Source organism: Ambystoma mexicanum, chromosome 13 (assembly GCF_040938575.1).
Source record: "Ambystoma mexicanum isolate Mex_15411 chromosome 13, UKY_AmexF1_1, whole genome shotgun sequence".
NCBI classification, from domain to species: domain Eukaryota; kingdom Metazoa; phylum Chordata; class Amphibia; order Caudata; family Ambystomatidae; genus Ambystoma; species Ambystoma mexicanum.
Genome location: NC_090938.1, coordinates 523,080,110 through 523,100,983, shown reverse-complemented (window position 1 = coordinate 523,100,983; position 20,874 = coordinate 523,080,110). Strand labels below are relative to the sequence as shown.

The following is a 20,874-nucleotide window of genomic DNA, read 5'->3' as shown; positions in this document are numbered from 1 at the left end:
ACTCATCAATGACACTCCCACAAGATGATTGCTGATGACATGACTTCATGCAAAATTGGCCAGTTAATTGAGTAGACTAAAAAAAGGGATTGTAGGTGAGCATCAATGATGGTTTTGGGAGGGAACATTGCGGGTACCCCCATGTTGTGATTTACTGTTAATATCGAGTGCAGCATTTTTGTACTCCACTAGCTCTTTGTTAACAGATGCTTTTGGTGTTGGGCTTTTATGAGATTCTTTCCAGGGATAGTGCTTTGATTTTCATGTTGTCATCAATGCTCATCTATCGCCTCTCTCACACTATGTTGCCTGCAATTGCATATCAAGGGAGGCAAGTGTAGATCAGACTGTGGCTCCAATTATCTCTTACGATAATGACTACTTATATGTATTTTCTGCTTTTTTCTCACCCTGTTTCCAATTCTTACTGTCGCTCAATAGATGTGCTTGAAGTAGATATTTTAATTAATATTTATACCTTTTTTTGAGTCCACTGTTTACCAATTCTTCCTGCATGACGCCAGGTCATCATCAATAAACATGTGCTAGATAGAAGGTAAGGGTGCTCATGTTTGAGCAGAGCACCACTGGTGGGGATTATTTGATTTAGTTCAGAAAATGCGACCATTAGACAAAATTCAAATATGTCCCCCGTTCGATCCTTCAGACAATACCAATGAGGTATGGGACTCGAACTGTGTAAGGCCAATATCATGAGTACAGTATCATGAGTACAAATGTACAGATTATCCTCAGTTTGTCTACTTTTGCACAACCAATACTCTATTACTCAATGTTTATCTGCAGAAGTGATCAACAAAAACAGTATTTTACAGTGGCCAGTTGTGTTCGTGTACACAAAATACTTTTTCTTAGCAGACTCTCCTTAAAAGTTTGGCTAGCAACTGCTTGTCTGTCCCTATCACCACAGAGTGTAGCCTGCAAGGCAAGTGGTAATCAGCAGCATAGAAAGCCTAAGTAAATGCCACAAAGATCTCTTTTCATTTGCAGGCAGCAGCGATATCTCTACTATGGAGGTTGGTGGAACTGCCCGCATGAAGCTATGTCATCATCAATAAACAAGTTCCAGATAGTTGGTAAAAAAAACTTTACAGGCATATTCAAGCATGGCACTGTTGGCAGAAGGGAACTGGTTGAGAGCCAAAAATTGCATCATAATATAGAATTGAAAAATGTCAAATTTGTCCTTGTTTCAATCCCACTTACACAACCAATGCTGGTATGAGACTCGTACTATAGAATGGAACTATTAGGAGCAGCTCTACAAATAAGAGGCTTATTGACGACTTGTACTCCCTAATAATAGGCACATACTCCCAAAACAGAAAAATGGGAAGTAGAAACACTCAAAACAAAAATAAGATACAGTCACATAGAAGCCTGTACCCCTGCTTGTACCCACACAGCCCCATGCATATGTTTGGATCAGTAGTACATGTAGTACAACAAGAAGAAACTCTTCCGTTATTACTGTCTGATTGGAATAGGTAAACATTTATCTTTTTAATGTGCATGAATAACTTGGTGAAAAGTATTATTTATTACAAAACATTTCTATATTACAGTTAAAGCATATTTTTACTCACTTACAAAAGACTGTCAGGACCCATGGGTTCCGAGGGCTGGTCTCTCCTTACTGTCAGGAACACAGAAGACCCAGAGACTGGCGAGTCCCATGGCGTCTCGCGCAAAGATCTTCCCACGAGAACTATATTTCCCAGAGGACCATGCGTACTGGCATGGGATGCAATGTCTCTATGCATCGACATCAGTCCGATCAGTGCAAGCCCCAGATCCGGCTCTTCCCACTGCAGTGATTTCAAAGGGGATTGAGACAGCGAGTGCATCACTTCTCAACATCAAGCTCTGGCTTTTTCCTATGAGCTGCTGTTCTTGCCTGGTGTTTTTCTTTTCTATGTTTTCCTTGACCCTGGATTCCTGGCATTACGGATTGTCTGTTGGATTGCCCTTATTGGATATGGTTGCCTTATGAGGATTGAATTTCTGGATTATCGATCCTGCCTGTCTTCCTGGACTGTTGCTGGTACTGTGTTTTTGTATACTACATCTTGCCATGGTCTGCTGTGATCTCTTGAATTTGGTCCTTGGATCCCTGGTAAATTCCTTTTGTTCTATTTCCATTCGTTTCCTTCCTCGTTCCACTTGGGGTTAGGTCCCTCCAATCTATGACTTACTGTGTCCGGTTGGTTGCATAAATCAACGGGCAGTTCTGGTCTATGGGTTCCTCCATGTTGGTAGTACATCATACAGCCTGAGAATCAGGCCTCTTTCCCTCATGCCTTTTCATCTGAGCCCCTAGCCGCTGTGTATACAGTTCGCGAAGGCTGCGCTCTTGTTAGGAAAGTCGCCCTGCAATAGGAGACCTACTGCCTCTGACATTTCCTTGTGTCATAGGCATCTGGTTCACGACAAAAACTCCCACTGGAAATGGGACTTACATTTGTACTCCCTAAAGCATCATTTTACTACCATCTTTAAAAAATAGGGAGTAAAATGCTCCCACTTCGAAATTTTATCTCGAGAACTGATTAGGAGTCTAAATTCATACATTTTCCGCCGTTCAGCCTCCATTAGTCAACCAATCCAAATTGACCTTATATTTATTTGGCAAAATGATATTTTGGGGATATTTGGATAGCCGTTCTAACAAAATGTTTCAGTACATTAAGCAAATGATTAAGGAGATAATCCAATTCACAATATGTTACATTTTTGGATGTACAAAAATATGTGGATGCTCTTGAGCTTGTCACCAATTCATGTCACAAATCAAAATACAATAACAGTCTGCTGAAACTGTACTGCTGCTTGAGTTTCCATTCCCAAGAAACAATTAGAGGTCTCCCTTATAGTCAATTACAGAGGGTAAAACACATAGTAAGTGATGACGAAGAGGTCATGGGCCAAGTGACAGCTACACTTGAAAGGTTTAAAACAAGAGGTTACACTAATGAGGAGTTGACACTGGCAGAAGAAAGGGCAGCTAAACAGACATGTCAATCATTGATTTACTTGCATAAGACAAACTCAACCATCTTTACTTTAAATATCTAAGTATTACACACAGAGTTTAAAAGTTAAAAGAATCATCAAAAACCATTGCCAATTGTTTTAACTTGATTCAAAATTGCACTTGCTTTTTCAAATGCCACCTGTATTTGCATGCAAACGTAGTAGAAACTTATGTGATTTGTTGGTTAAGACTGATCTGAGGACACCAAACATTCTTTCGAGCAGACAGATGGGTGTCTTTCTATGTTTACATTGCATTAATTGTAACAATGTAACAAAAGGAAATATTGTGTTTCACCCAGGCACGGGCAAACACATTTTGTTAAGACAATCTGCAATATGTGACATGCCAAATGTTATCTACTGCATCAGGTGCGCTTCTGGACTTAACCATGTTAACCACACAACGAAAAAAGCGAAGATAAGGTGGAATGAACATTGGTCAAATGTAAGGACACAAATAGATGATTTTTGTTTTTATGGAGCACCAACATCAAGTCTGCCAAATGCTGTTCTGGATATTAATTGTAGTTACAACCCATCCCCACAATCAGATTCGCATGAGAATAATGGCCCAAAGAGAGAGGTCTATTGTAGAGACAGATTGGATGCAGTATTTCTGGGGGGAATGAAGAATGGGATTCACATTGTTTCTAGCAAACGTTCCTGCATGCAGTCATTGTGTTATTTTTGTTATCATCATATGTTTTCCAGAAATGTTTTTGAATGGTTAAAACCACATAATTGTTGTTATCATAGATGTAATTATTCTGAACTACATTATGTTTAATAACTATGGCATGCAATAGTTATGACCATATGTGATACATTGACAACAGGGTTGCATTGCGTATACTTTGCCTTGTACCAGGTAATAACGCTATGAGTACTCAGCATAACATTTGCCATTCAAATGTAGTTTTTAAAAAAACAGTTATCCTGTACAAGCTCTCATATATCAAAATACAATCTGTGTGAACATCATGGGGGTTTAGAAGACCAGTCCTTTTGAAATAAGAAAACAAAGGTAGAGGTGAACGCAGTCTTTTGCAGTCTGTGATACGTCGTTTGGCTTTGCTGTGACAGTCTCTCTACAGTCTCATTTGTTCTGGGAAGACCTAGTAAACACTACCAACGGCCGCAGAGCGGCCGCAGAGGTGAACGCAGTCTTTTGCAGTCCTTGGCAGGACTGAAGACTGGAAATGGAGTCCGAAGTTTTCCAGCATGTCCCAGGTACCTTACTGAAAGGGGCACAGGATGAAGATGACGAGAGAAGGTGTCTGAGAAGCTCTCTTCTTTGCTGTGATGCAATGCTCCCTCGACCACCGGTTAGAGGCCACTTTTCATCAGCCCCACCATTGATTCCCGATCGGCCTCAGCTCCTTGAACCTCTTGAAACCTTTTCGGTTACACACATGAACCCACAAATCCTGATTAACCAAATCACTGCTCCACTGGTTTTCGCACCTCAAAAGTTTTCCGCACCGGATCAAGCCATCCAAATCGAGGAAGTCTCCAGGAAAGAAATTGACCCCGCCGCTCCTGCACCGAACCTCCGAAACACAGACTCTATCCCTCCCCACTCCTTACCTGAGCGTAATGACCGAGTGCCGCCTGTCGAAGGACAGACGGCGAGGGTTTCGCCTCCGGTTCTGCGAGTGGTGTCGAGCTTGTGGTGTAACATCCTTGGCTCGCCCAAAGAGAGGATAAGGACCACATTCGTGCCTCTGTCAGCAGGAGATTCTCTCTCTCCTGCGACACGGAAGCAACGCTTTTCTGCGAAAAGGAGCAGGCAAAAAACACCACACAGGACAGTGAGCGGGCCCCTCCGCACCCAGCCTCCTGTCTCCAACCGCCGGCTCCTCCAATGGATCAGCCGAAGCAGGGTCAGGGCCGGATAAATGGACCTTTCGTCATCATCTAGGCGGAGGTGAATGCTGACTGTAACGATGACGTAAAACTGAGCCCTCTCGACAGGGGAGGCTCCGTGGAGACTTTGGGACCTCAAGGTGAAAATGAAACCATTCTTGAAAGGGAAAAAATAACTCCGGACATAAACCCGCAACTCTCTATAAAGTACACTGTGGATAAGAGCGAACCCAGGGGAAAAAACCATCCCCCTCTGTACCAAAAAAAAAAAATATATACTACCAAGTTAGCAGTGGCTCATTGCTAGAGAAAACCAATGGAAAGGCCACTGCTAAAAATGGACACTAAACAAACTGCTACGTCTGGAGGGAAAAACCCTAGGAAAGTTCACGGCAGCACAAACAAAAAAAAAACATATTGCTGCATTAAATAAATCTTTCTCTAAACCAGTGCTTTCCAGTGCTTTAAAAGACTTTTTTAAGAGACAGTGTAAGCGGAAACATGACCTCCTAGATGAACTATCAGATGCAGAGATACTGGAAGCAGTGCAAGAACCATTGCCAGCCATAAAAATACGCAAAACAGGTCAAAACCCAGTAAGACAATATACCGTTGGCCTCGTCTCGACCGTCATCAGCGGGCTCATTGACAAGAGTGGAAGACCGTCCTTTCAGGCAAGCCTCGCTGAGTTTGAGCGAGGAAAAAATTAACTCCACCCAAACTCCTTTTCCAACTGGTGGAAACGGTGGAAATGAAAAAACCAACACAGACGCCCTGCTACCTCCAGGTTCCAAGAGACAAATTCCCTCTCACCGTTTAAACAACCACAAACCGGTATCTCCTCAAAACAACACACCAAGGGCTTTTGACCGGGCACCAAAGTCTTTGAACTCGGCAAACTTGAGCCCTATTTCTAACATAAACACCCCACCTGACTCTATGCTCCCTCCAATAATCCTTCATAAAGATCAGGAAGCTCTTTGCTTAAATAGAGATAAAACCTTTTTATCCAGCAATCCTCTTCAATCTCAAAACAACATGAATGAGCCAAAAAACAGTTCTCCAACACGAACCGTGGCACAAGAATCGCCTTTGAATACACGTTTGAGAAGTCAAAGATTAAGCAAACTCCCACTTAATGCATCAAAAGAAACGCCATGAAAAAAACCTGACCTGCTAACTATTATGTCAGCGGTCAATATCGCGCTAGCACCATTTGGAAAACTATACGAGGCATTAAACGACACTCTAAAGGACCATACCACCGTAACAGCAATGATGCACACAAAGCTGATTTTCTTGGAAGACTACATAACAGCAATGGAGCAAAAAATTAACACTCAAATCATAGGACTTGAACCAATTCTGACTATTCCGGCAAATAAAGAACCTCTCAACCCGGTGCAGACCTGCCATCTGAAAAAAAGTAACAACGTAGCGTCCCAAACCATTCCGTGGACTTTTTCTGAAAACCTTCCTGATATTCAGTTACACCTCAAAGGCCAAAATCCGGGACCTTCTTGCTCACCAAAGACACAACAAGACAGTCAAAAGATACTATCTATGTCCCAGACACAAACCTTCAGATCCTCACAAAAGTCCCATCAAATCTCATTCCAAAAGGAAGGCTGCTTGTTAACAGATGGAAAGTCACCACAAACTGAGGATTCCTCTTGTATTATTATTGAATCACCTCAAGAAGAAAACGTGGCAAACAAAAAAACTGCTACTAGTGAGGAAGCAAAAATAAAATCGATATCGGCACCTGGTAGAAGACATCAAGTGACCCTCCAGCTCTCAGAAATAGACATTCCAAGAAAGGAAACGATTTCTGATATTTTCAAACACCACGCACAAACTCACTCTAAAAAAAGTAAAAAAGAGAGAGAGAAGCCTATAGTCCTAGAGACTCAGAAAACTCCAACAAAGCAAAACCTGATCCGGTAGACTCTTCATAAATCACCAACCATTGTTGAGGACTTCCTGGTGGATAAGAATTTGATGAACCTCAGCCAACACCTTTTGCCATCAAAAGAGACACCCGAGGAGGAGATCCCAAATGAAGAACCCCACGATTTAGAAAAACTAGATTCAGACCAGAAAGAGGGTTTACTCCACAAAACGAACTCCTCGTTCCACTCACGGGAAACCCCCTCAAAGTCCAGAGAATCTGGACAAAAAAACACAAACAGGATCCCCTCACTGTCATCATCGCCAAGACCAGGGACATCACGAGACACACCGAATCATAGGAGAAACTTCACTCCATCCCCTTTGAAGCCACAAAGAGTCAACCCCTCGCTCAAGCAAAAAAAAAACCTTGAGAATGAACGAGAAATTCAGAAACCAATTCGCAAAAGCTCAAACATATCAGTGAAAGCAGAAGATCGAACCAAAAATGTATTGCCGTGCTCTCCACGTCAACAAGCCTCTCCGTCAAGCGAAAGACCAAAACTGCCCACAAAAAGCAACTCAAGGAAATCTACCCCAACAAAAATCTTCAAACTGGAGCAAATCTCAGAAAATTGTGAGGACCTAGTCCTAAACAGAGGAACAGTTCTCAAGATTTTCAAAAAAATCTGCGAGTTTAGATAATTAAAATTGGATGATTACATTCTAGTGGAACCCTATCACAAAGACCACAAAGCAAAAATGTATCTCCACATAAGAGCCTCTGCTCTGAGGTTGTTCCCTAAAGAAGTAGAGGAAGACCTACTAAAACTGGGCAACTGAATAACTGAACTAAGAGGAAAAGTCCAAGAAGAACATAAACAGGAAAGAGTTAGACAATACTCAAATTCCAGAAGGCATGACATGTCAAGAACTGAGGCGCTATATAGAAGTAGTAGGCAGAGTCACAAAACTGCAACAGCCTCAGGACTGAAACCAAGAAACAGAAATGTATTATCACAAACCGACTTCAATTATTTAAAAGAAAATAAACCGTCCCGAGAAAAGAGATCGGAAAAAAGCCCAGGGCCCAACCTTCTGAGAAAAAACATCATCAAACAGCCGACTCTCCTGATCAGAGAAGATTCCCAAGAGGCATAGAGGGAAATTCCTAGAGAGATACTCCAAACAAAGGAGACGATACTCAAACAAAAGAAATATCTTCTGCCCCCATGAAACAGCTCTGGGCTTGGTTCCCCAAAGCACTCCCAACTCATTCAAAAAAATAGCAACTCATCGACCATAGAGCTGCACCGTGGATTCCACAACGACCACAGAAATGGCAACTGCAATATTGAAGATGGGATCCTGGAATACATGCGGTCACCAACACCTGACGAAAACCGGGGGCCTAGATTTAGGTGACTTCCCCATCCTCTCCCTTCAAGAAACCTGGCTGGTGGAAAAGCCTTCCCTGAACGGTTTTTCCATCGAAATCTCATCAGCATTGAAAGGACGAATAGGGCGACCATCTTCTGGCCTTCTACTCGATGTCCGCTCTGGGAGTGGGATCAATATTCAAGAGACGCTTGCAGCCTCTCTGAGTCACCTTTCGGTACTGGTAAACTGGGACCACTTCAATTTGGTGACATGGAAAAAATTGACCACTCCAATAGTCATAATCACCATTTACTGGAACCCGCAAATAACATCGGATAAAAAGTTCCTAGCTACAATAGAAAACGAAATTGACGAAACAAAAGTTGAAAAGAAAGTTGCGCACATTATTATATGTGGCGATCTCAACGCAATATGCACCAGAAAAAGACAAACCTCCACTGAGAAAACACCCAAACCTTCACTGGAGAAATGTGGTCTGCTCTGGCAAGCTCTAATGGATTTCCGGAATTTTCATGATATTGCCCACGTCTTCTTCAATCCAAATCAGATCCCGAAGTGGGAGAGGGAAAACTCAACAGCAACCATTCACTACATCTATGTTTCCGAAGCTATGTTGCAGCTAATCAGCTCTTTTGAGGTTACCCGGACTAAATCCAGTGATCACAACCTTTTGAAAGTATCATGGGCCTCACCAGCACCCATGAAAGCAACTACAATGGTAAACATGGAAAGTAACAAGCAAGGAAACCGCCTAAGACTTACGGCTAAAAAAATAGAGGAACTCACGTTCAATTACAAAAGACAGCTCGAATCTAGCAGAGCTGGAGAAACACCATCGGAAATAGATTACCGGCCACTCTTAATACCTTACAAAGTGGGACCCTTAAAGTCAAATCAACCTGTTCAAACAAAAACCCATAAATTCGACAAATTACTTGTCGATAAACTACGCCATCTTAGACAACTAAAGAGAAAGGCCGGGAAATCAAAATCAAAGTCTCTGCAAACCCAGCTCCACGAAGAAACAAAGAAGTATAAATCCTGGGTCAAAAACTATCGAGTAAGACTCTACCAACAAGACTCAGAAGATATGCTACAGCAGGTGGAAGGGCATAATCCTCGCAAATTCTGGGCACTAATTAAAACCTCAGGCGCTCAGATCGAACCTACTTTGACAAATAACGTGAGCGAAGCAATGTGTCAAACCCACTTTACAACTTTATTCCAACAGCCATCTCAAGAGCTATCCCCACCGACAGGAAAGCCTAAGACATACTTGGAAGACCTATCCAATAAAGAAGACATTGAATCTACAGTCCGAAAACTGAAAATATCAAGAGCCCCGGGCCTGGATGGGGTCACAAACATTGACCTAAAAAACCATCCGACTGATTGGACGAACTTTATCAGCTTGGTCTTCAAAAAATGCAGTGATTCAAGTTCCATCCCAACTTCATGGACATCTTCAGTGGTGGTGCCTATCTTCAAGAAGGGAAACAGGGAAGACCCCAGAAATGATCACCCGATAGCCCTTCTTGACACCATTGGGAAGGTCTACGGCTCGCTTCTACTAACAAAATTCCAATCATTGGCAAAGTCATCAGCAAGTCTTGACCCTTTTCAAGCAGGCTTTAGGAAAAATTCTGATACCTCAGTCAACATCATGCATTTGAGCATTGTAAAAAGCAAAATCATGGAGGGCCGTGCAACGGTGTTCCTTGCGTTTATCGATCTTACGCAAGCTTTTGACCAGGTCGACAGAGAAAAATTATGGACAAAACCTTTGGCCTGGAAATGCCCTAATGAAATTTTAGAACCGATAAGTGCACTACACTCTGCTACCACAATGAGAGTCAGACTTAACCAACAAGGCATCCTATATGATGAGATAGCCACTAGAAGAGGGGTAAAACAAGGGTGTCCTTTGGCACCAGCATTATTCATTGCATACCTTGGCGACTACAAAAAATCGTGTTCTGGTATTAGATCATTCCCTCCAAAAATCAGTGCGTCCTCAGTCCCGCGTTTACTATACAATTTTAAATCAACCAGGAGAAAACTAAGATCTTGATCTTTGAAAAATCAGCGAAAAGGACAGAAATCCTAAATTGGCAACTTGAGGGTGTGCAAATCGCGAAAGTCCAAGAATTTAAATATCTAGCAGTAATGATAGATAGCTCAAGAGTTGAATCAAGGATGCAACTATACCTTTTGGAAAAACTCTGAAGCTCACTACGCAAGCCCGAGTGATGGACAAAAAATGTAGACGATTTTCTCTTCTACCAGTAATAAAATTCTATAAAACAAAGGTCGTCCTCGCTCTAGTTTACGGTGGAGATTCAATGCCAACGATCCTGATAGAAATATGGCAAAAACTAGAAGGCTACTTTTGGAGGTCTGTCCTGAACTTCCCTAAGTCAACTTCGCCCCAGCAATAAGAAGGGAGTTGGGTTTGCTGTCCCTGAAAGCCACAGTGGAATCAAGTGGAATGTCGCTTTCCAGAAAAATTATCCTCCCAGATAGCCTCCCTTTGTATCACTTAATTAGTAATGAAGTTAAAGGCGGTGGTTGCAAAATGCTGATGAAATTGGCTGACATAAAAAAGACGCAACTAGAGTCAATACTGTGCACCAAGGAAGATTTGATCAAAAACCCACAGAGAATTAAAAAGAAAATGGAGGAGCTGGATTGGATCATCACCCAAGAACTTGCAGGGAAAAACAAACTCCTTAACCATCTGCCAGTGTACATAAAAAAACGGAACCAAACTCAACAAGTCATCAAGAAATTCCTGAACAAATCTCTAAGACAACATTTTCTGAGAGCACGTTTAAACTTACTGGCCACAAACAAAATCCTGTTTGTGAGAGGCCTATCGAATACAAACGCATGTAGATTATGCAAGGACAGCACACAGATTGAGTCCGTAAAACACCTATTAATGTCATGTCCCGTGATCCAATCGATCAGACGAGTGTACATAAGCCCAGTGATATCTGCACACATTTTATGTGAAGAAGAAACATGATGGGCCCGTCTGATGAGTGGTGAAAAGACACAGTGGACAATGGCAACTGCAAAAATTTTGCAAAACGCCTTGGTGGAAATTGATAACCTGAAATGAAACTAATTGTAAATAATCTCTTTCCTTGTACACTTGGCTACAACTTGCACAGTTGAGACGTCTGACTTTTATTTCTCCTTTTACACAAATCTGTCAGTGTCCTGAAAAACCTAGATGACGTTTACTTAAAGAACAAAAATTGAGGCCTTGTAAAATCAAATCATTTGATGTATACAAGTAATAAAAAAATAATTAAAAATAAAAATACAAAACAGTTCTTCATTTCGATGATTTTTCCATTATTTGTATATTGCTTAATCAGTAACTGTTGCATTTGGAATTTACATCCACATTAGAAGCTCTGCAATGGACGTCACACACAATGTGCTTAGGAACATCATGGGGTTATCTGGGAATGATTTGTCAAGGCCATTTCCTGCAGACACAGTTATCCCTTAATGCTTTGCAACTCAGCAGGTGATGCGGCAAGGAATAGGATTCCCTACCTATACTAAGCCTAACTATTGTGGAGGCAATTATTTTGGTGTTTGACAAAGTAGGTTTGATCACTCTCTTACGGGAATAGCCATCAAACACAAGAATAAGCAATTTTATTTCCAATGTGGATGACATTTGGAATGGCATAACAGAATGTCTGTATTGTTTATAGAATGCTAAATGTGCTTTTTACCGCCAAATACCGCATTCTGTCATTAGAGATTTGGAATTGTGTTCTGTGAGTCATTCTGGTACAGAAATCAAGAACAGGCATGATATCTTCCACTTCTTCCACCTTTGGCACTGTGGTCCATACGTGTCTGAATCATAGTATTTGATCGAATCATAGCATTTGATTTAGGACTTGTTTTGGTTTAGCATGGGGAGGTACAAATTGGAATGCAGGTATGTCTGATGTGCATCTGGATCACTGTCGACTATACTAAGTAATTTAGGTGTTGTGAGGGAACGGTCTTTGTTGTAGATTTATTGCGGAAGATGGATCTCTGATCGAAAATGCATTGAATGGTATGTTCTGCCCCAACAGATTTATTTTTGTTTTAGACTGGGGAGGTTCAAAACAGACAGCAGGTATGTCTAGATGTGAATCTGCGGACTGTTGATTATGCTATCCAAATTAGGTGTTCTGATGGAAGGGTCTTACTTGTTTGTTTGTTGTAGATTTATACCTAAAGGTGAATATTTGACCTGACATGCATTGAATGTTATGTTCTGCTTCAACGGACAGAATGTGAATACATCATGAACTGACATTACAATTTTATGAGAAGTGTAAGGGTGCAGAAGTACAATTCTAACACAGTGGTGTTAAGCTTCTTATCAAAGACTTTTATTGTAGAAATAAAGAAAATGAAAAGCCTATCTTGACCTATTTCTATCAGTTGTTGCCCTACCTCAACTAAAACACTAAGGATACTGTCAGGCTGTCTCGTTAAATAATAAGCCCACCGTCCTGTGTCCAAACCTATTTCAGTCCCTTACTCTTAACTAAGGAAAAACGGGGTCTCTTTGTGATCTAGAGGGAGGCTTCTCTCGCTCCGGATAAAGGTCTTTAAAGTTTAGTTCCTGGTGCAGAAACACAATCACTGGTTCCTAAAACACAGTTTACAAGTATCAATTCCATAATGTGGTGTTAAGTTTGGTTCAGTAACCCACCGGACTTAGTATAGAACTTTTCTTTCTTCTTCTAACTCAAAACTGTCAAGCTCAGATTTCCAACAAATGTCTTTCTCTTTCACGTGCATTGCAGACCCCTCTGGGTTGTTTCGGGTTCTCCCTGACTTGTTCAACAGCTCTTCTCTTTCTTCTGTATGTCCCAGACCCCTTTTGTATTTTCTCAGGGATCTCCTCAACTTGTTGTAGGCCTCAAACTCTTGACGATATATTTCTTTGCTCTTATATGTGTCCCAGACCCTTGTGTTTGGCTTTTGTGGCTCTTGTCCCACCTCATATGGGTCCCAGACCCTGGTGTGCTGCTTTCGTGGGTTCTCTACCCCAACATCGTTCTCTAACCCACTGAACAGACCTGGTGTACTCTCCTTCCAGGTATTGTTCCACATGTGTGGCTTACACAGTTAGTTTCAGTATTTTTCCTCTTGTTCTCCTCAGGGTCCCTGACCCATCTACTTTGGCTTTGCCTTTGAGGTTCACTTTATTTCCAGTCCCCATTTATATTGGCTTCCCAGGACACTTGGTATACTCTCCTCCCAAGTGTCTACTGATGCGACATGTCTCTGTGGCTTTTTAATGTATACCTTTTTGATTGAATTAGGGTCACCGACCCATTTACTTGGGCTTTGTCTCTGTGGTTCACTTGGGTCCCAGACCCCTTTGTATTGACTTCCCAGGTCACTTGGTCTAGTCTCCTGCCAAATGCCTACTGATGTGACATGCCTCTGTGTCTTTTTAGTCTCTCCCTTCTTGATAGTGTTAGTGTCCCTGGCCCATTTACTTTGGCTTTGCCTATGTGGTTCACTTGGGTCCCAGACCCCTTTGCATTCGCTTCCCAGGACACTTGGTATACTCTCCTGCCAAGTGTCTATGGATGCATCATATATCTGTGTCTTTATATTAAGGTTGGGGTCCTTGACCAGTATTTTATCATCTATTATAACTGATGTCGGATCCCCGAACCTCTTTAGGCTCCACTTGCTCAGTTCCAGCCCCACGCATGGACCCAGGCAGCACCCATACCTGGCTTTCAGGCTATTGCTGCATTGCGTCCTCCTCTGGCTTCTCCAGCTGTTTGGGCAAGCTTCTGCTGTCTTTCTCTGCTCCCGCTCTTGTCCGCATCCCTGCTCCAGTTCCAGCAGGTAGGGCTGCACGGCTTTGCTCCAGGAGGAGTCCCAAGTCCTCCGAGGACTTGGCTTCTGCTGCCTTCTCGTGGTCTGCCGGGTCTTGGCAGCACCCTTAGAGATGGTGGCTTATACCTACTGACATCCCAGCCCCAGCTGGTTCTTGTGCTTCTCTGTCTGCTGCCTTTAAAGTTTGCTCTCGGTTCCTTAGGGGCTGGCTTGACGAATGACATTGTGCCTCATCTAATTTGTACTCGGCATAACCAATAGGCAGTCTCCAGCAACTAGCCTGCGTGTGATGGTTCCCATAGGTATTCTTCATTACTTAATCCTCCCTCCTTGTCCCAGTACTGAACTGATGATCATCACAAAGTTCAGTAGCACTCCTTTTTTTCATCTCAGTACTTTCCTGGGACTTGATTTCCTCAATACTACAAAAACAGACAGAGGTGTGGGGGATCACAGGGTACTGAGTGGGTTTAAAAGAAGGAGGGATGGAGATGAGGAAGGGGAATACCGCGTTCACCCAAGGGGATTGTCACAGGTCCCATGGAGGATTTTCCTCGCCATGAGATCCACGGCTGAGTACCACACCCAGGGTAGCAGTCTCACATCCTTAGCCTTATGATATGATATGATATAGCATTTATAACGCGCCTATACACAAGTGTTTCAAGGCGCGACGAGGCAAGGTGGGGAACAAAGGGAGGACAGACAACGATCTTACTAGGCCAGGTGTCATTCAGATCGCGCAAGTGCATGGGAAGGGGGGAAAAAAGGAAGAGTGCAAGGGGGGAATGGGAGAGGGGAAAGTGCAGTACATGGGAAGTGGAATAAATAAGATAAATAAAACACATTAAAAAAAACAACAGGCAAGTGCAAGGAAGTGCGGACAAAGTGCTGGAAAGGGGACTGAAGGGATACAGAAAAACAGTCCCCAAGTGCAGGGGTTGCCAGGGAGGCAGTGAAGGTGGGCAGTTGACAGGGTCTGGGCCAGACATCAGAAGGGTGGCCAGGTAGCCAGTGCAATTTCAGTCAGGAGTTCAGCAAGGGAGGGGAGGAGAGAAAGCAGAAGCAAAGAGGAAGGTTTTGAGGTGTTTCCGGAACCGGAGGTGGTTCTCCTCGAGTTTCAGGGAGGCAGGAAGGCTGTTCCAGAGAGAGGCCCCTGCCGAAGAGAGTGATCTGCCACCAACTCTTTGCTTGGAGAAGCGACTGACCCTCGGGGAGTTGGAGGCAGATGAGCGAAGAGCTCGAGAAGGAAGGTGTTTAGGAAGAGAGAGTTGAAGGTATTTCGGCCCCAGACCCCAGAAGGCCTTGTGTACAATGCAGAGGGTTTTGAATTTAATCCTCGCAGCCACTGGGAGCCAGTGCAGGGATTTCAGTCCGGGAGAGATACGATCCCTGGGCTTGAGGCCAAGGACAAGTCTCGCAGTCCTGTTCTGGATAAGTTGCAGAGGGTGGAGAGTGGAGGCAGGAAGATTTAGATAGAGGCTGTTACAGTAGTCCAACTTGGAGAGGACCAGGGCTCTAGAGACAGTGAGCTTCTGGGGGAAGGAAAGGAAAGGAAGAATACCTCTAAGGAGGTGCAGCTGGTAGTGTGACCTCTTAGAGACGTCAGAGATGTAAGGGGAGAAGGAGAGTGCAGAGTCGAAGATACCCCTGAGGTTTTTTGCCTTGCAGGTGGGAGTGGGAGGAGGGCCAAGAGAGGCCGGCCAGAGAGCTCCAGGGAAGGAGGGAGTGGGTGTGTCGATGAGTAGAATCTCAGTTTTGCTGGCATTAAGGCAGAGGTCGTTGGTGGCACACCAATTCTGGATGGCAGACAGACAGTCAGAGATGAGGGAAGGAGAGGAGGAGGAGGAGGCCGAGGGTAGCCTGAAAATGAGCTGGGTGTCATCCACATAGCACTGAAAGTTGGGACAGAGAGTGGCGATGCGGTGGGCAAGGAGTGCGAGGTATTGGTTGAACAGCCAGGGAGAGAGGTTAGATCCCTGGGGGACACCACAGGTAGAGAAAAAGATGTCGGAGAGGAAGGACCCAAGTTGGACGTGGGAGGGTCGGTCGGAGAGGAAAGAAGTCAGCCACGCCAGAGCCAGACCAGTGACACCCAGGTTATGGGAAGGGGCCTCCCCATGGAAGCAGTGAAAATACCCTGGGATTCATCATAGAAGTAAAAAAAGACCATGTGTGAAAATGGTTCAGAATAACGATGATGAATGTCTGATTACCACTAAGGAACACCCAGCACCTGTGAAGATTTCCCTGATTACATTTGGGTTCAAAACACAAAGACTCATCTCTGAAACTAGCACCATTTGCCACTGTTGATGGCATGGCAGAGGTACAAGCTTTCGACAGGTCAACAGACATACTAAGGTTTAGCTGAAATATTCACCAAACAAAAATTAAAAGCTCTGGAGAATTACCCCAACCCACTACAAAATTATGTACAGCACAAACATAGCTAATATTACTATGAAGAAGCTACATGCACACATTAACACCAAAGTTTAATTAACGGCTTACTTGGCTCAAAAAATGCTACAGCGAGGGGCGTGGCCTGGAGCGCCACTGATGAGGCTGGTCTGTTAATGGCCTCCGTAAGGACCCGCGGCTCCAGCTGAAATCTAGCCGGCTCCAGCGCCGCCGCCGCTGTTCCTATGGCGGGACAAGCCGGCGGAATCTCTGAGGCATCCACCGCTTCAACCTAGGAGAGCGATCGCAGCGAGAACACCGAAAACGCGGCGACGGAGCACGACGCGGGTGCCTCTCCACGCCGAACCAAGATGGCGGCCGCGGCCCAGGCCCCTCCTCCCCGCCGACACCCAGTGACGAGACGTCCGTAGAGCCCTCTGCTCTCGCCCTCTGCCCCGATCCTAAGCTTCGCCGGAGGAGAGGTCGCTCCGGCCCCCGGAGCCCTTCCTCCTGAGGCCTCGGCGGGGGCTCGGGTGCTCCTCCCTGCCGTCTCCCCCCTCCATTGGATCGGAGGCCGGGATCGGCGTCAGCCTTCACCGCCAGCTATACCTCCCAGTCCAGTAGACTCTCCGGCCTCTGAGGTGGTCCCTCCTGGAGGAGGGACCCCGTGCAGCGGACCAGATCGCGGAGAGGACGACCAGACCCCCGAGGCCCCCTAGCTTCGAAACCTGCGGAGGGGGCCCTTTCACCGCCCCCCCCGCCTCTTATCCTGCCAACGATCTACCCGGACGGCGGGGGGGGCCGCGGCTTCTCCCTACAGCCCAGCACCCTGGAGGCGGTGTCGGGGGTCTGACTGGGTGAGTGCCCGCCGTCCCCCCGCGCTCCCCCCCCCAGCCTGGACCCGGAGTCCCCCCTTCCAGCTTCCTGGGGCGCCCCGGCCCACCAAATACCACGCCAGCCAGGAGAGTGTTCGGGTGGTCCCCCCCCTGACCACTCAGCCTTCCCAGACCTCCTGAAGACACCCCCCACGTCTCCGACCATCTGAACATCCTGGGGCGCTCCTGCCCACCTCATCCACCAGGCCTATCATCCTGGATAGCTCCGGCCTCTTGGCTGGGTGAATACTGACCGCGGGCGGAGCCGACCCCCCCCTCCACTACATCCAGGAGTGGAAAGACCCAAGCATAACCACCGCAAAGCTGACACCTAACACGGTAGACGGATCACTCGCCATGCATAACAGATTCCTCCGAAACTAATCATCCTCCCCAAAGCGCCCCCCACCAGGAGCGTCCAGCTAGAAGAAGATCCCCTGAATCCCAGCCCCGGCAAAATGTCGAGACTCACCAAGCCAGCCAAAACCACGGACATTTCCACCATGCTCTTAGCAACAGACAAGCCAAGAAAACCGGACCCCTTACCCAAGCTTACCCCGCAAAAGCCCTCAGAAGAACAAGGTAACCTCGCCACCAGAGATGACCTAATGGCCTTCATGAGAGATATTAAGGCCGAAATTCGGTCCTGCATGACCGAGCTCACCACACGACTGGAACAAACCGACCAGCGACTCACGGAAGCAGAACAGAGGATAGGAGAAATCGAAGACCTGACCCAGAACCACGATGCGGCCATAATAGAAATGCGTCGTGAGATCCGAGCGCTTCAGTCCAGCAATGAGATTCTCGCATTCAAGCAAGAAGACTTAGAAAACAGGGCCCGACGGAATAACTTGCGCATCTGTGGGGTCCCAGCAACGATCCAAGATAAAGAGCTCCCGGAGTATATAGGCAACTTCTTCCAGGCTCTCCTTCCATCAATGGACAAAGCCCAACTCATCCTGGACCGAACCCACAGACTACGCCCGAGACGAGGTGTAGATTCAGACGGCCCTCCGGATGTGATCACGAGAATACACTTCTACGCGATCAAAGAAGCCATCTCGGCAATAAGCCGCTCCAAAGATGAACTGTCGTTCATGAGCACCCCCCTACAGATATATCAAGATCTCTCCCCGATCACCGTACAGAAGAGGAGAGCTCTCAAGCCCTTGACCCTATTCCTCCAGAGCCAGCAAATCCGTTACCGTTGGCTCTTCCCCGCTACTCTACAATTCTCGTTCCAGGGAACTCTACGCAAAATTAGCCATCTAGAGGATGCTAAATCGATCCTCCGCCCAAACTCTCCAGAAACCTCGCCCACCCCTAGTCCACTCCTCCCGCCAGAGGAACCAGATCAATCACCTCAAGGACAGCAACAACCCTGGTCTAAATCGCAAAGATGCCGAAAGGTGAAATGATCTAGAGGCCAGCGGCCACGATATTAGGTCCGACGCTGAAGCCAAAACGAAGCATGGCAACGCCGCAGGCCCCGAATGGTCCAGTCCCCCCTCTCCAAGGAGTATGCCACCTACCAACCCTTGGAGCCGAGCGGATCTCAATGGTTCGTCCCCCGCCCCGTTGGCGAGGAAAACTGTTTGGGCCACGTTGGCCGTAAGGGCGGCTGCGCAGAAACCTCCAGCCCCCCGTACAGTTGGGAGCTCTCCCACCCGTTTAAGTTTGCCCACCCGTTGGGGGCCCCACTCAGACAAAATATTGCCCTCCCGTTGGAGGACACAGAAAACCCGGCTGCAGGAGAACCTAGCTAACTCGGAATCTCGATATGAAGACTGAATACCCCCAACCCACCCACGAGGAACAGTATCCCACCCCAGAAGGCACCCAAGAGGCCCCCTCGCTGATCCAGAAGCTAAGGTTCCTAACACTGAACGTTAGAGGCCTCAACGCCCCACAGAAGAGGAAAACAATCCTACAACGCATCCAGAATGAGAAAGCCTCCGTTGTCTTCCTTCAGGAGACACACTTGATCCCAGCGGACTTCGCAAGGCTCAGAGACCGGCAATTCCCAACGCAGTTCTTGGCTTCGAACGGAATGAAGAAGGGTGGCACGGCTATTTTAATCGCCAAAGATTTGAAGCCTCAAATCCTGGACTCTAAACGGGACCCAAACGGCCGCTTCGTAGCGGTGAAATCCCGAATCCTCGGCCAAGTATACACATTGATTTCAGTATACGCACCAAACCAAGAACAAGAGGCATTCTACTCGACCCTGGAAAACTCCCTGCTTCCGTTTGTTGAAGGTCAGACCATCATCGGGGGAGATTTCAACGGAGTCCCCAACCCACTGGTAGATAGATCACACCCCCCTACCCGCGGAGACTTTGGCTTGGCGATCGCCCTACTTAAATTGTTCCGAACCTTCGAAGTGGTGGATACCTGGAGGATACTCCATCCAGAGGAACGAGACTACTCATGCTATTCTTACGTGCATAGGACTTACTCACGTATCGACCTCCTACTGGCATCCCCCCAGATCCTGTCATACACAGACGATGTCCTCATAGGCCCCAGAATCCATTCAGATCATGCCCCCGTGATGCTAACGCTAAGAGCCTATAACCCGGACCCGCCCCCAAGACGCAGATGGTCTCTACATGACCCGATTCTAAACGACATGGCGACGAGGGACGTAGTAGCTAAAACCATCAAACAGTACTTCGAAGACAATAAAAACGAAGACACCTCCCCAGCAACGACATGGGATGCAATGAAGGCCGTAGTACGAGGGGTGCTGATCTCTCGAGGGGCAGCCTACCACAGGCAAAAGCAACAGACCCGCCGCATCCTAGAAGACAAGGTTCTAGAGGCAGAAACAGCATGTAAAGCTAAGAACTGGTCCCCGAGAACCTACCGAATCCTGCAGACGGCACGGAGGAAACTAGAGGCTCATTACGCGGAGGACACAGCCCAGCTATTAACCAAGACGAAGCAGAGCTACTACGCCAGGGGAAACAAAGCTAATAAATTCCTGGTGGAAAAACTCGCAAGAACCAAGAAAAGGAACACTATTCTAAGCCTCCGAGACCCCCAGGGTGCAGCCCAATTCGCGGATCGAGATAAGCTGAGAATTGCAGAAGCTCACGTCACCGAAACCATGACAGCTACCCAAAAGCACCAGGAAGAGCAGCAGTCCTACCTACGGGAAGCCGCCTTGCCTAAGCTCTCAGCTACGAGCAGAGAAGAATTGGAGGCCCCGATTACCAGCGAGGAGATCGACGAAGCCGTTAAAAGCTTAAGAACAAGAGCCCCGGGCCCGGACGGTTTCTCGTCCCGATTCTACAAACTCTTCCGGCCTCAGCTACTAGCCGCAATGACGACCCTCTTCAACTCCTTCGCCACCTCTGGATCAACAACCCCGTCAATGAGAGAGTCAATAACAGTATTAGCTCTGAAACCAGGAAAGGACCCAAGCGACATAGCAGCCTATCGACCCATCTCACTACTAAACCTAGATGCGAATATCTACTCGAAGGTC

The 20,874-nt window shown here is 46.0% G+C and overlaps 1 protein-coding gene across 5 annotated transcripts in view; it reads right to left on the bottom strand.

Moving 5' to 3' along the window:
* The window catches only part of LOC138521417 (spermatogenesis-associated protein 21-like), a 1,690,677-nt gene that overhangs the window by 848,625 nt on the left and 821,178 nt on the right, over positions 1 to 20,874 (bottom strand). The gene's annotated exons all lie outside the window — the stretch shown is intronic.